Source organism: Tigriopus californicus, chromosome 7 (genome assembly GCF_007210705.1).
Source record: "Tigriopus californicus strain San Diego chromosome 7, Tcal_SD_v2.1, whole genome shotgun sequence".
NCBI lineage: Eukaryota > Metazoa > Arthropoda > Copepoda > Harpacticoida > Harpacticidae > Tigriopus > Tigriopus californicus.
The window spans coordinates 1,920,958-1,935,517 of NC_081446.1; the positions used below are offsets into that span (position 1 = coordinate 1,920,958).

Here is a 14,560-nt window from a genome sequence, read left to right on the forward strand (position 1 = left end):
GAAGGGATGACATTGGAATCATGTTCGTATACAATATCATTGATGTTGTTTCCGGTCCACCGAATGGTCCACTAGCATGTCTTGAGTGAGAGGAAAATTTTGGATAATTATTATGATACGATGGCTTATTTCAGTGCTCGACTTTTAATAATAACGACGGAAATCAAACAATATTAACTCCTTTATTCCAGACCAATCAGATTTCTGATTTCTGCGTACATGCGACTAAACGAAGTTCTCGTTAAAACGTGAATCGAAACAACAGAAGTCAGCACAATACATAAATGCAAGATGACCCACCAAACAGTGCCACCAATCACACCCAAACTCAAAGTAGGCTTTGTATCCAAATTGGGTCAATGCATTTTGGCCGTGGATCCGCATGCTAGGCTTAATCAGATCAGTGTGATTTCCCCTCTTTTCACAAACCAGGGGTTGACCCCTCGATAAATCTAAGACCCAAACCCTATTTTCTATGATCACCCATGATTAGATTAGCTAGCTCTGTGATGTACTGATTAAAAGCATCCCGAAGATTATTGACTCCATGTTCTAATGCCTCTGTGCCAACACGTGTCTGAGTCCCTCGGAAGGTTTCTACATCTTCTGAGGAGGAAACTTGATTCCTCCTTGTGGATCAAAATCTTACAAATGGAAAAACTGATCTCGTTAAAAGCTTTTCCACATTCCTGCACCTCGTTATCAGTTCAAAGGCGTGCGATCCAATGCTTTTCTTTTATTATTGCGGATCAAGGGAACGAATCAGGAATCATTTTGAACAACAAAAACAGGATTTTTCTTCCATGTGGTAGCATGGAGTCTCGGATTGCGAACACATCTGACGACATCGGAAAGCGGACACCCGATCCAAATAGGATTCGTGACAAGTCCATCCATGCAATTGGGCTGGAAGATAAGTGTTGATAATCATCGCAAAATCGGTATGAAAATGAATTATTGTTCTCATGGTGCTTCTCACCAATTTCAGGACAAGTCTCTTCCATGATCCCTTGGGTCTTGAAGAGCGCTGTTTTGGCCTCAGATTGTGCCGAAACTAGGACGAAAATGGCGAAAATGATGAAGGACGACGACCACTTCATGACGGACATGTAGTTCTAAGTTTTTAAGATGACGATTATCTTTGTTCATATTACATGAAAATGGATATTATCAGACTTTGCTGAGCTTGACCTTTAAGTCAATAAGAGATAATGGGATGGAATAAGATTGGCTAGGTTTCGATGCAAGTTTTGAAAATTGTTGCGTTGTTAGTCTCGGTTCACATTTTGGTATAATTTTAGTGAATATTACTGATTATCGAAAGCAAGGAGAGCTTAAGGTACTGTGATAGCTATGTGGAAAAATGTACCATTCGTACATAGCGTGATCAAATGCTCTCATAATTCGCAGTCTAAAAAGGTATTGCTTTGGTTTAATTTGTGACCCCAGAGTCTCCTTCACTTATGGTTGTGAAAGAATTGATGACATAAACCAAGGACGGTAAACCAAAGATAAAACAATGATTGTACCATGGTCTTGGAAATTCGGCCTAACTCAGATTTATTTAGCACTTTTATAGATCACATTTTGCTTCCAACAATTAGTTACTTGTACGAATTTCTTAACTCGAACCCGAAAAGGCATTGTAACTTTTGGAATCTACTAAAAGTATAACCCGCTTATTTTGTTTCGCATTAAGTTACTTGTATATGATTATATGAAGTGTTCCCACTCAGGTATGAAGAAACAGCTTTAATACAGTTCCTTGACCAATTGCAAGTGTTTCAATTATTCGGACCTAACTTTGAAGGGTTGAACTTTGCCCGTTCACTGAAGCCAGTTGTCACATTGTTTCGTTAAGTAGTTCATAGTCCAGTATTCGATGGTTGGCATGCTGTCTCTTTGTGCGGATTAACGTCATTCATTAGTGTTGGATTATAGTTGGACTTATGGGAACAACGAATACACGTGGTAAGATCGATAACTTCACTGGTCTATATTTTTGGGAGCAAACCCAACAACCTTCAGAAGAGAAAGATGCGTAGTAATGAGGATATAACAATTAGGAAAGGCAGGAGGGATGAATCGAACCGAGAACCACTCTTGAGCATGGAAGGTGCATCAACTCCTAGGCCACGGCAGAAGTTCGAGGATGCGTCATGTTTTGAATGATTTTTTTGTGAGGATTTGTTTCATAAAAGCACCGTCCATACTATGTCAAAGGGAACAACACTAAACAATGTTTTTGAACTTTTTCTTCTTTTGATTTTTAAGATCGGTCCAACAGTGATGGAAAATGGTCAAGATCGTTGTTATAGTTGAAATAATCAGGTTAGCGGTGCGATGACTTGATATGAGATTTAAAATGAAGCAAAAAGTGCCAACACCCGTCGAGTTACAATTCCCCTTGGGACTATACATAAAGTTCACAATCGTAATGATCCAGAAAATAGCCGTAAGAATGTACCCAATGATGGTGAGGGTCTTCATTTTGGAAGGCCCTTTTAAAATGTAACTGCTTTGGGAGAGATTGAAGATATTTCCTTGCGGCGTTCCTTCAATTCTAAGCACTCAACCGCCTTAGGGGCATTCGACCTTTTATATTAAATGATTCTTACACCATGCTTGAATCAATACAATTATATCTTATCAGTGGTTTATACATCATAAGTTAAGTTATTACCTCACCCTCGAGAATGATAGCAGGTTCACCCATTTAATCTGTTAAGGCAGCAACTTGTGCATGAATTAAATACTACAAAGAAGCTCATTTTAGAAAATGAAGAAGTTCGAAAATCAAGAGCTTTCTGCACTTACGTTAGCCCCCTTGAGGTCAAATATTGGGCTTCGGCAAAAAGCACGATAAAAGCGGCTAAAAGGTGATGAGTGTAAAATTATTTTTGAAAATCACGAAAAGAAGTGTAAAATCCGAAAGATAAAAAAGAAACTTTGAGAGGTTTTCCTCCGTTAAACTTTCAGGAAAAAAGAAAGAAGCATGAGCTTTAAGATTTTTGCTACCATTTGATTACTAATTTCGCGTTTCAAATTATTAGTTTTAACAGTTGTTACATTGTGAGATTGCAGTACCTGTAGCGGTAGAATTGGCAGTACATAGCCAAGACTATAGGACAAATGTTTCGCGCAATAAGAGTAAACTTGTCAGAAGCATAGTCTTATTACATAACTATACTTTAGTATACTAGAGTTTTACAAGGTGCATTCAAAGCGGCAAGTAGAGTAGAAGTTTTAACAAAAAAGAAGAATCTTTCATTTTTGTGATTTAGAAAATCGACAATACTTCTTTGGGAAATCATGATAACATATAACTGGGGCATTTTGGAGCTAAAAACAACGAAATTTAAATTTATTTTTTTTGGTTTGGTTTTTCACGGGCTTTTCTAACCGCTACAGGGAATGTAATCCCCAGTACTATTAAATGAAAGATTATAATTCGTCTATTTATTACCTTTCAATTTTTATATGATATTTGGTCTACCAACGAATTTGAGTTGGCAGACCGAGCTAATCCTTGAATGTAGAGTTGATCTGGTATGCTATCTAAAGATTTGTCCAAGTCTAAAGAATGGTCCAAGTCTGACTTGAAAGATGCTACCGGATCAACAAGGCCTACGTATTCCCTACGAATATCAGAGGGAAGCAAATTAAACAATGAAGGAGCCCGAGAAAGAAGAGATGTGGACTTCATTGTTCGAACTAGCCTGGATTCTCGAAGACTTGAAGGTGCTCTCAAAACGCACATTAAGCCTCTACGGTCACTAGAATTGACCCTAAACCCTGGGTTGGGACAAAGCTCATGGATACTTTTGAAAACGTACAATATCAGATACCTTTCGTACCTTCTCTGAGTACTGTACAATCCCAACCGTTCTAACCTTTCCCAATACGAGAGCTCTCTCATTCCTGTGATGTTCCTAGTGAAACATCTTTGGACTTGCTCGACCTTTTGCAAACCTGCTGAACTCATTGGAGCCCAAATGGGTGAGGCGTATTCAAGATGTGGCTGGACAATCGACTTGTACAGAGTTAGCATCGTGATGCTATCTCTGGACTTAAACGTGCGATATATCCAACCACACATTTGAAAAGCCTTACCCACCTTCAGCTGGATATGCTCATCGAACTTTCCATTATTTTGGAGGACTACACCTAGATCTTTCATAGATGAGACCTGCTCAATATCTTTACCTCCATTATCTACGAGTGGAGTATTTAAAGGAGTTGACCCAAATGTCATTGAGCGGAATTTCATTCCGTTCAGGGCCATATTACTCTCAGTTACCCAAGAGTAGATTCGATTTAAGTCCTTTGCAAGGCTACTGGAATCTTGGCCATTCCTACCAGAAACTAACTTTGTATCGTCAGCATAAGAAGAGAGACTGGCAGTGATACTAAGCTTTTGAAGCGGGGCAACGAATATTATAAACAAGAGGGGCCCTAAGATCGAACCCTGGGGAACACCTGACTTGACATCATGTATGTCACTAAGGGATCCCTCAACCTTAACCAATTGCTTCCTACCAGAAATGAAACTTTTTAACCAATTGAGAACCTTGCCTTGGATCCCAATTTCATGGAGCCTGTTAACTAAAAGACCATGATCTACCTTGGCAAGGGCCTTGGCAAAGTCGAGATAGACTACATCAACTGATTCATGGCTCTCTAGTCCCTCAATCACCCGCTCAATATGTTCAATCAGTTGGGTAACCGTGCTAAAATGTGCTCGGAACCCATGCTGGTTAGGAGGAAGGACTTCATGAATATCAAGAAATTCAACAAGTTTGAACTTCATGATCTTCTCAAACACCTTCGCAATATTCGAAGTGACAGAAATCGGCCTATAATTACTGGGGAGCGACTTATCTCCCCCTTTAAAAATTGGAACAACATGAGCTAACTTTAGTGAAGATGGAAACTTGCCCTGATCCAAGATGCAGCGCATCAAGTACGAGAAAACAGGAGCGAGAACCAGTGAGCATCTCATCAGAAACTAAGATGTCACACCATCAGGACCAGGAGAGCTCGAAAGCCTCAAGTCCCTGATGGCCTCTAAAGCATCTTGATCTGTGACTACAAGATCATCTAAACGCTCAGCTTGACTAACCTTGTCAATCTCAACAGACTCATCTTCAGAGCAATGATCTGTTGCTTCCGAACTCAGTGGGGTTGAAAACACACTGGAGAACTGATCTCCAAGCATGTTAGCCAAAGTCTCTGCATTGCTAATGGCTTCCCCATCAACCTCAAAAGCCCCAACAGAGTGTTTCATTTTTCTCTTAGAGTTCGCATAAGAGAAAAATGCCTTCGGATTCGACCTGACCTCCTGAACCACCTTACTCTCAGTTTTTAACTGGTCATATTCGATGGAGGCCTTAATCTTACCCTGAACTTCGTCCAACTTTTTTTGGAGACTAGCCACAATTACTGGATTCGAAGTGCTCTTCAGCCTTTCTGCTAGTTTGCAACTCTTTTTGAACAAAGTCTTCCTATATTTTGGAATTTTTGTCCGTGTACCACCTATCGGTACACATTCAGAGATTGCTAAACTGGAGCAAACTTCCTTAAAAACTGAAACTAACTTATCAATGGCTGCATCTATGGACGATTCCTTTTTCAGCATTGAAATAAGATCAAGCTCCCCTAACCTTTTTATAATCAACGGCCAATGTTCATCTTGGAACTTGAACTTAGCCAAACCGACCTTTTTGGCCGGTTTTACTCTAGAGCACGCCGGCTTTTGAGTAATGGTCGACCCTATCTCAAGAACATGATGATCTGACAGATTAGTAGGTGTCACATGGACATACTGGATCAGATCAGGGTCATTGGAAAAGACCAAGTCGAGAACGCTATTCTCTCTAGTGGCTACACCAACGTGCTGGGAGAAATTGCGCAAGATCGCGAATTCTTCCAGCTTTTCGAACGACTGAGATGTCGATTTCGAAATGGGAATATACCCATCAGGACTAACCTCCCACTCTACAACGCTAGCCGGAAAATTAAAGTCCCCTACAAAGAAAACCTTCGAGCAAACTGCCAGGTCCAACTCATTTCCAGTGAATTGGAGAGCTGACGAAAAAGAGCTTGCTGAACAAGAAGGGGGTCTATACATTGTAACAATAGACAAATCAAGACCTCGAAGATGACAAACTAAGACCTCTACTTCTCCATTCGACATTTGTACATGACTAATGTGCAAATCATTCCTAACATATAGGCATACGCCCCCATGTGGGAATATGGGATTATCAGGGCGTATCCTATCACAACGAACTAAGTTGAAACCAACTATGGTTAGTTCTTCATCTAAGACCCCTGGCCGAAGCCAGGTTTCTGTTATAGAGATGAATGCAATCTCTCTCTCAACGGCTAGTTCTTCTAAGATCTTAACTTTTGTGCTGTCTTTTTTAGAAATCAGACAATGCACGTTCAAATATAGCCCCTTTACGGGCCTCTCTTTTGACGGACCAAGTTCACAAGATCTTGGACCATCCTCTCCAACCGTAAAAAATCCCTCTTATCAACAAAGCTACGTTCTACTGGAGGCAATGCATGAGCTAATGGGGATGGTTGGGTTTGAGGAATGGGTTGGGCAGCTACATTTGAATAGGAACGTATTTTGGGAATAGGGGTGGGGCAAGGAATATTAGGGAGGAGAGTTTTAATAGGAATAGGGGTGGATTGGGTATTTGAAGGAAAAGGAGGGAATTGGGAGAGAGGGTGGGGGGTAGGAGGAGAGGGAGGGAGGAAGCTAAATGGGTTAAGGAAGGGGGGTGGGGTGGGATTAGGTTTAGGAATAGGGTCAGCTCTAAAACTACGAAACTGAGCTATCCTATTTCTCGCCTTTCTTTGCGTCCCTTCTACGTGGACGGAGGTACACCGTAAATTAAAGCAAATCTTAAGTCTCATGGACTGACGGCACATGTATGGGTGAAAAAAGAACAATCTACCATCGAACATCCCCTCTTCCCATTGTACTTCTCAAGGCCGAACTTGAGAAGTTTTTGACACCATTTAGGGTGGTCAAACTGACAGCCTTTTCCTTCTTCAGGACAAGGCTGCTTTCGATAAACAGGACAGACTGGACCACTAAATCCTATGTAAATAAGAAAAGTTGTAATAGATGATATCATAATCTATAATCAAGAGCTAACTTCAGCTCAGTTCGGTCCCGTCTTTTGTTGAGAGCAGTCGCAACATTTTGTTGTTCCTGATCTTTTCAAACGACCGGTCTGAGTGTGTTGTGTTGTGTAAGTGGTCGCGCAGCTGCTTAAGGTAAGACATTTCTGTTTTTTTAGCTTTCATTTCTTCCTATCTCTAGTAGGCTTATATCTTTTATTTTTATGTTCATGTCGTGTTTCACTTTTTTCGTCTGTCAATATTTTTTATCCCAATTCTAGGTGATTTCATGTATTTTTGGCTTAAGGAGTAGTTCATTTTGTTTTTATTGTTTAATCTGTTCATTTCATGTACTTTTAAATGTAGTTGATTTTTCTTGTTGTTTACAATCAGTTTAGTTTCCTATTTTCAATACAAAATTGGGTTCTAGAACCTTCTTTTGTTCGATTCCATTCCATTGATGTTAGCTTGTTCTTGTAGTCGAGTTGGTGTTTGTTGGCTGAGGCTAGCTAGCTGGTCAGCCAAGAGTAGGTCATCGTAGTCGACCGACTCTTATCTCTTCTCCTCTGTTGGTAGCCCCAACCTAGCGAAATCACCTATTCTCTTCTTCTTGTTTGTCCCCAGGGAGTACGTTCCTCCTTGGGTTCCACCTAGCACGTGTGTTGTTTACCTACTCTACAGCTGGTTCTCATTCACACGCGCTGATTTCTCTCTTTGTCTCTCTTGGCTCTGTCTTCTTCTTCTTCTTCTTCTTCTTCTTCTTCTTCTTCTTCTTCTTCTACTTTTTCATCTTTTATTTTCTGCTCGCTCATTTCTAACGGTTTTTCTCTTGAAACTGAAGGAAGCCTCCAGAATATTTTGCCATATTTTGTTCAGGTCTCAAGTATTTTCAATTAGGATCCCTTAAATAGTCTTGCTTTCAATAACCATGGAAGCTTTGTTGAAGGGACTTTCTGAAGGGGCTAGGAATTGTCTTGAGCTGGTTTTGGATGGGAAAACTCCGTCCTCAATCAATAAGCCTTTCATTATGGAAGCTTTAATAGCTTGGGTTGGTCACACCCAGCCACTACTTGACTGTGGGATGAACCAGTCAAGTGTAGGCAAAAGGGACACAGGCACTGACACTCTTGATTTGATTCAAACGCCCCTTGTAGTCAAAGAGGTCATAGAGGTCAAAGAGAGCATAGTAGAGAATGCTCTCGAAATTTGCGATGTCCATAAACGACAGAGATGCAAAAAGGCAGGCAAAGGGTGTAAACTGGCTCACCCAGAATGGTGTCCCAAACTTAGAGAGTTTGGCCTTCTCAAATTCAATGAGAAGGGCTGTTCCAAGCAGGGGTGTAGCTTTTTCCACCCATTTATGTGCATGAGATCTTTGAGGCACAAGGTATGCCTCAATTTCAAATGCACAAAGGCCCATCTCAGGGGCACTAGGAGGAAGAGACAGCAGTTGTCTCAACCTCATTGTCAAGTCTCTCAACAGACTTACCCCACCCCTTTCCTCTCTCCTTCCCTATTTCCCTCCCCTTGTTCCCCTCCCTCTCCTACAACCTCACCCTCAATTCCTTTAACCTCTCTTCTGCCCAAACTTTGTAGCCCTAAGCCCCCCTCTGGTCGCCATGAGCCCCACGCATCTTTTAGATCGTATGCTCAGGTGGCGGCCAGAGTTCCTTCTCCCTCTTCTTCTCCCCTTTTACCCTCTCCTCAAAGGTTCTCTTATCCTCCACCTAAGGTTAGTTTTGTCCAAAAACAGGATTTTTTAAGGTTAGAGAGCCTAGTCAAAGATTTGATAGCTCTAGTCCATCGAAGGGCTATCTGCCCATAAAAGGGCTTTATTTGAATGTGCATTGTCTTATTTCCAAAAAAGATAGCACAAAGATCAAGGTTCTTGAGGAACTAGCTTTAGATAGGCAGGTCTCGTTCATTTCCATGACAGAAACCTGGCTTCGACCAGGAGTCTTAGATGAAGAGCTGGCCATGGTTGGTTTCAATTTAGTTCGATGTGATAGAGTACGCCCTGACAATCCCATTTTTCCGCATGGGGGCGTATGTCTATATGTTAGAAATGACCTGCACACTAGTCATGTAAAAATGTCTAATGGAGAAGTAGAGGTCTTAGTTTGTCATCTTCAAGGTCTTGATCTGTCCATTGCGACAATATATAGGCCCCCCTCTTGTTCAGTAAGCTCGTTCTTGTCAGCTCTCAAATTCATAGGAAATGAGTTGGACCAGTCAGTTTGCTCAAAGGTTTTCTTTGTAGGGGACTTCAATTTTCCGGCTAGCGTTGTAGAGTGGGAGGCTAGTCCAGATGGGTATATTCCCATTTCGAAATCGACGTCTCAGTCGTTCGAAAAGCTGGAGGAGTTTGCGATCTTGCGCAATCTCTCTCAGCATGTTGGTGTAGCCACCAGAGCGAATAGCGTTCTTGACTTGTTTTTTTCCAATGACCCTGATCTGATCCAGTATGTCCATGTGACACCTAGTAATCTGTCAGATCATCATGTTCTCGAGATAGGGTCGACCATTACTCAAAAGCCGGCGTGCTCTAGAGTAAGACCGGCCAAAAAGGTCGGTCTGGCTAAGTTCAAGTTCAAAGATGAACATTGGCCGTTGATTATAGAAAGGTTAGGGGAGCTTGATCTTATTTCAATGCTGAAAAAGGAATCGTCCATAGATGTAGCCTTAGACAAAATGATTCTAGTTTTTGAGGACGTCTGTTCCAGTCTAGCAATCTCTGAATGTGTTTCACAGGGCGGGGCACATTCTAAAATTCCGAAGTATAGGAAGAATTTGTTCAAAAAGAGTTGCAAACTAGCAAAAAGGCTCCAGAGCACTTTGAATCCAGTAGTTGTGGCTAGCCTTCAAAGAAAGTTGGATTTAATCCAAGGTAGAATTAAGGCCTCCATTGAGACAGATCAGTTGAACAAGGAAAGTAGAGTTGTTCAAGAGGTGAGGTCGAATCCGAAGGCGTTTTTCTCTTATGCAAACTCTAAGAGAAAGATCAAACACCCTGTAGGGCCCTTTGAGGTCGATGGGGAAGCCATAGACAATGTAGGGACTATGGCCAACATACTTGGAGATCAGTTCTCTAGTGTGTTTTCAACTCCACTGAGTTTAGGAGCAACAGTCCATTGCTCTATTGATGAGTTTGTTGGGACTGGCAAGGCTTGTCAAGCTGAGCATTTAGATGATCTTGTAGTCACAGATCAGGATGCTTTAGAGGCCATCAGGGACTTGAGACTCTCGAGCTCCCCTGGCCCTGATGGAGTGACATCTCAGTTTCTGATGAGATGCTCACAGGTTCTTGCTCCTGTTTTCTCGTACTTGATGCGTTGCATCTTGGACCAGGGCAAGTTCCCCTCTTCTCTGAAGGTAGCTCATGTTGTTCCAATTTTCAAAGGGGGAGATAAGTCACTCCCCAGTAACTACAGGCCGATTTCTCTCACTTCGAATATTGCGAAGGTGTTTGAGAAGATCATGAAGTTCAAACTTGTTGAATTTCTTGATATACATGAAGTCCTTCCTCCTAGCCAGCATGGGTTCCGAGCACATTTTAGCACGGTTACCCAACTGATTGAGCATATAGAGCAGGTTATTGAGGGACTGGAGAGCCATGAATCAGTCGATGTAGTTTATCTCGACTTAGCCAAGGCCTTTGACAAGGTAGATCATGGCCTTTTAGTTAACAGGCTCCATGACATTGGGATCCAAGGCAAGGTTCTCAATTGGCTAAGAAGTTTCATTTGTGGTAGGAAACAATTAGTTAAGGTTGAGGGATCCCTTAGTGACATACATGATGTCAAGTCGGGTGTCCCTCAGGGCTCCATTTTGGGTCCTCTCCTTTTCATCATCTTCATTGCTCCGCTTCAGAAGCTTGGTAGTAGTAATGTCAGTATCTCTTCTTATGCTGATGATACAAAATTGGTAGTTGGTAGGAATGGTCAGGATTCCGGTTGTCTGGCAAAGGTCCTAGACCAAATTTATTCCTGGGTTGCTGCGAGTAACATGGCCTTGAATGGAATGAAATTCCGCTCAATGACCTTTGGGTCGACGCCATTAGACACTCCACTATTAGATGATGAAGGTAAGGACATTGAGCAGGTCTCATCCATGAAGGATTTAGGTGTAGTCCTCCAAGATAATGGAAAGTTCGATGAGCATATCCAGTTGAAAGTTGGTAAGGCTTTTCAAACATGTGGTTGGATATATCGCACGTTTAAGTCCAGAGATAGTATCACGATGCTAACTCTGTACAAGTCGATTGTTCAGCCGCATCTTGAATATGCCTCTCCCATTTGGGCTCCAATTAGTTCAGCAGGTTTGCAAAAGCTCGAGCAGGTCCAAAGATGTTTTGCAAGGAACATTGAAGATATGAGAGAGCTCTCGTATTGGGAGAGGTTAGAAAGGTTGGGATTGTACAGTACTCAGAGAAGGTACGAAAGGTATCTGATATTGTACGTTTTCAAAAGCATTCATGAGCTTTGTCCCAACCCAGGATTTAGGGTCAATTGTAGTGACCGTAGAGGCTTAATGTGCGTTTTGAGAGCACCTTCAAGCCCTCGAGAATCCAGGCTAGTTAAAACAATGAAGTCCAACTCTCTTCTTTCTCGGGCTCCTTCATTGTTCAATTTGCTGCCCTCAAATATTCGTAGGGTTTATGTAGGGGTTGATCCAGTAACCAGATTTAAGTCAGACTTGGACAAGTTTTTGACTAAAATTCCGGATCAACCTTATATTCAAGGATTAGCCAGATCAGCCAACTCCAATTCGTTGGTCGATCAAATAACATATATAAATAAAAGTCAAGTATAATAAATAATCTTCTCGTCTTCAACTGCTGGGATTCCAATCCCGGTAGCGGTAAGGAAGTCTGCACCAACCAAAAATAAAAAATAAAAAATAAAAATAACTAAGTGTGTTCCTAATTTACATTGAGTGGGTTTTTGACAATTTTATTTGTTATATTGTTTTTAGGTATGTAAGTTTTCTATGTGAGCTAGAATTCCATAAAGAAAAAAATCAAAGTTGTTTCCTATGATTTTTTGAGGTAGAAAATGCCAAAATGTTTTTGGAAATTTCCATCAAAACTTTGAAGGGGGAGTTTTACCTCAGTACATTGAATAGCTTGGCTACTCTTGCCTACAAAGGTTTTCGTTTGGGGAAGGGCAATTCTTGTTCCACGCCAAATAAGTGCACAATATCAAGACCTCTCTGAAGATTCAAAGGATCATGTCCCTTTGAAGGAGCTTGACCTTGAACGGTGCCAAATAGTTCTGGAATTTGAGTCTTCATGGACTCATCTTTGACCATTTTAACCCTAACTTGCAACGTCAAGACCTGAACAGCATTCCGTTTAAAGAAACGTACAACGTAGGATTGCTACTGAATGTATTTTTAATAGTCAAAAGTTTGAATGAAACAGCGCAATCAAGGGAAATGTGACCGTGCTATTTGATACCGAATTGACCCTTTATGATCATCTTCACTGACGAGAAGCGTGCTTAATGGCGAATCTGAGCGAAGGACGAGTTTACACGAGTACAGCCCCAGACTGTACTCCTCTCTTTAAAATATATCATATGTACTTCAGATTGGAGACGGTTTTCGTACATCAAGTTTCGCTTGTTAATCCTTGAACTGTATTATAAAAAATAAAAAGTCTTTATTGCGAGATTCTGTTTCTCATTGGATCATAATAGTTCTTTACAATTTGTTCAATATTATATATATGTATATACTGTCCCATTTTGGGTTCAGGGTTATACTGTACTCATATACCTGTACTTCTCTCTTTAAAATATATCATATGTACTTCAGATTGGATACGGTTTTCGTACATCAAGTTTCGCTTGTTAATCCTTATGATATGCAGATACAAAAATGAAGTTATGCTTAACCATGCTTAAAGCACACTAACTATCTTGATTACGGTTACTCACATCTGACCTTTTGTCTTTCAAGCAAGTCAGACAAGTATTGAAACGAATGAAAGTACGGGTGACAACAGTAAGTGTATGCCCCAAAAAGCAGTGACTAACACGATATTAATACCCATTCAGGCCTTTTTGATGTTTATCATTCTCTAATCTCACAAGTTGATCCGTTATTGCATTTGTCTTACTTCAACGCACTTGTTATGATATTTGTCAGCAAATGACATTTTTTCAGTGAATGTTTGAATTTTGAAAGAGTTGTTGAGGGTATGGGTTCTTATGTGTTATGTCAAATTAGTTACTATGTAGGACCTGCCTGATTTGGAGTATGTCTCAAAGAATTGTTTGTGAGTCTACAACCGTTACTGTAAGCCAAATAAGAATTTAGAAAAATCACCTGAACACCCGAAATAAAGTCAGTAGGGATCTCTGAATTTACAAATTTGCTATTGCAAAATCTCTAATCGGCCAAAACATTTTATAAAATCGTGGGCACTTTTAAATTCTTTTAACACTCAACCTGTTTTAGGTATTAATCAAGAATGTAAACGAGTTTCAGTAAAATTGCATAATGTCCAAACGTTTTTTCGTCACTTTCAAACCTTCCACAATGATTCACCGGGTTGACAAAAGAAATTGTAAGGTATTTATGTCAATGTGCATGGACTAAATTGCAAGTGTACTATTGTTAAATGCATAGGCAGATAAAAGAATCAAATGGGCAAAAGGATGAAATAGATAACTAGAATGTGATATGACGCTAAAGACGACTAGGATATGAACAGGGCACATTGCAGGAACAACTGCGCATCAAGACAGTGAAGAGGGTAATTGCAGACAAACCACAAATACGTGGGTGCAGGTAAATGATGAAAGTCTTGGCCATTGCAGTAGAGTGGATGGTCCAGATTGAACAGATCCTTTGTCAGCTCCTGACGCTGATGGTATTTGCCTGGGAGCTGGACAAACGCGTCAAACAAGACCGCCAATATGCCAAAGGGATGTCGGTCCAAGGACAAAAAGGTGTTCGTAAGTCTTTGATGGGAAAGGACAACTTTTGTTAGGACGACACCTCCGAAAAAGGCAGGTTCCCAGCACTGTTGCACACTCATCTTGTCAGCTTGATGGCTGTTGAGATATCGTGAGAGTTGTTTATTCTCTTTTTTTCCTTTTTTTGCGGACTTCCTTACCACTCTTGAATACAAGGTTGATCGTGAGTTTAAGTCAAAAACTGGTCCAAGTCCGACTTAATCCTGCTACTGGATCAACGCCTTCATACGACCTACGAATATTTGAAGGCAGCAAATTTAACAATGAAGGAGCCAGAGAAAGCAGAGAGTTGGACTTCATTGTTTGAACTAGCCTGGATTCTCGAGGGCTTGAAGGTGCTCTCAAAACGTACATTAAGCCTCTACGGTCACTACAATTGACCCTAAATCTTGGGTTGGGACAGAGCTCATGAATGCTTTTGAAAACGTACAATATCAGAT

The 14,560-nt window shown here is 40.9% G+C and overlaps 1 long non-coding RNA gene across 1 annotated transcript; it reads right to left on the minus strand.

Moving 5' to 3' along the window:
* Nucleotides 1–721: 721 nt before the first annotated feature.
* Nucleotides 722–1,791, minus strand: LOC131883265 (uncharacterized). The gene is made up of 2 exons (XR_009373602.1): nt 980–1,791; nt 722–906 (listed from the first exon to the last, which is right to left on the minus strand). It is a non-coding gene; the product is annotated as an uncharacterized LOC131883265 (long non-coding RNA).
* Nucleotides 1,792–14,560: the final 12,769 nt, after the last annotated feature.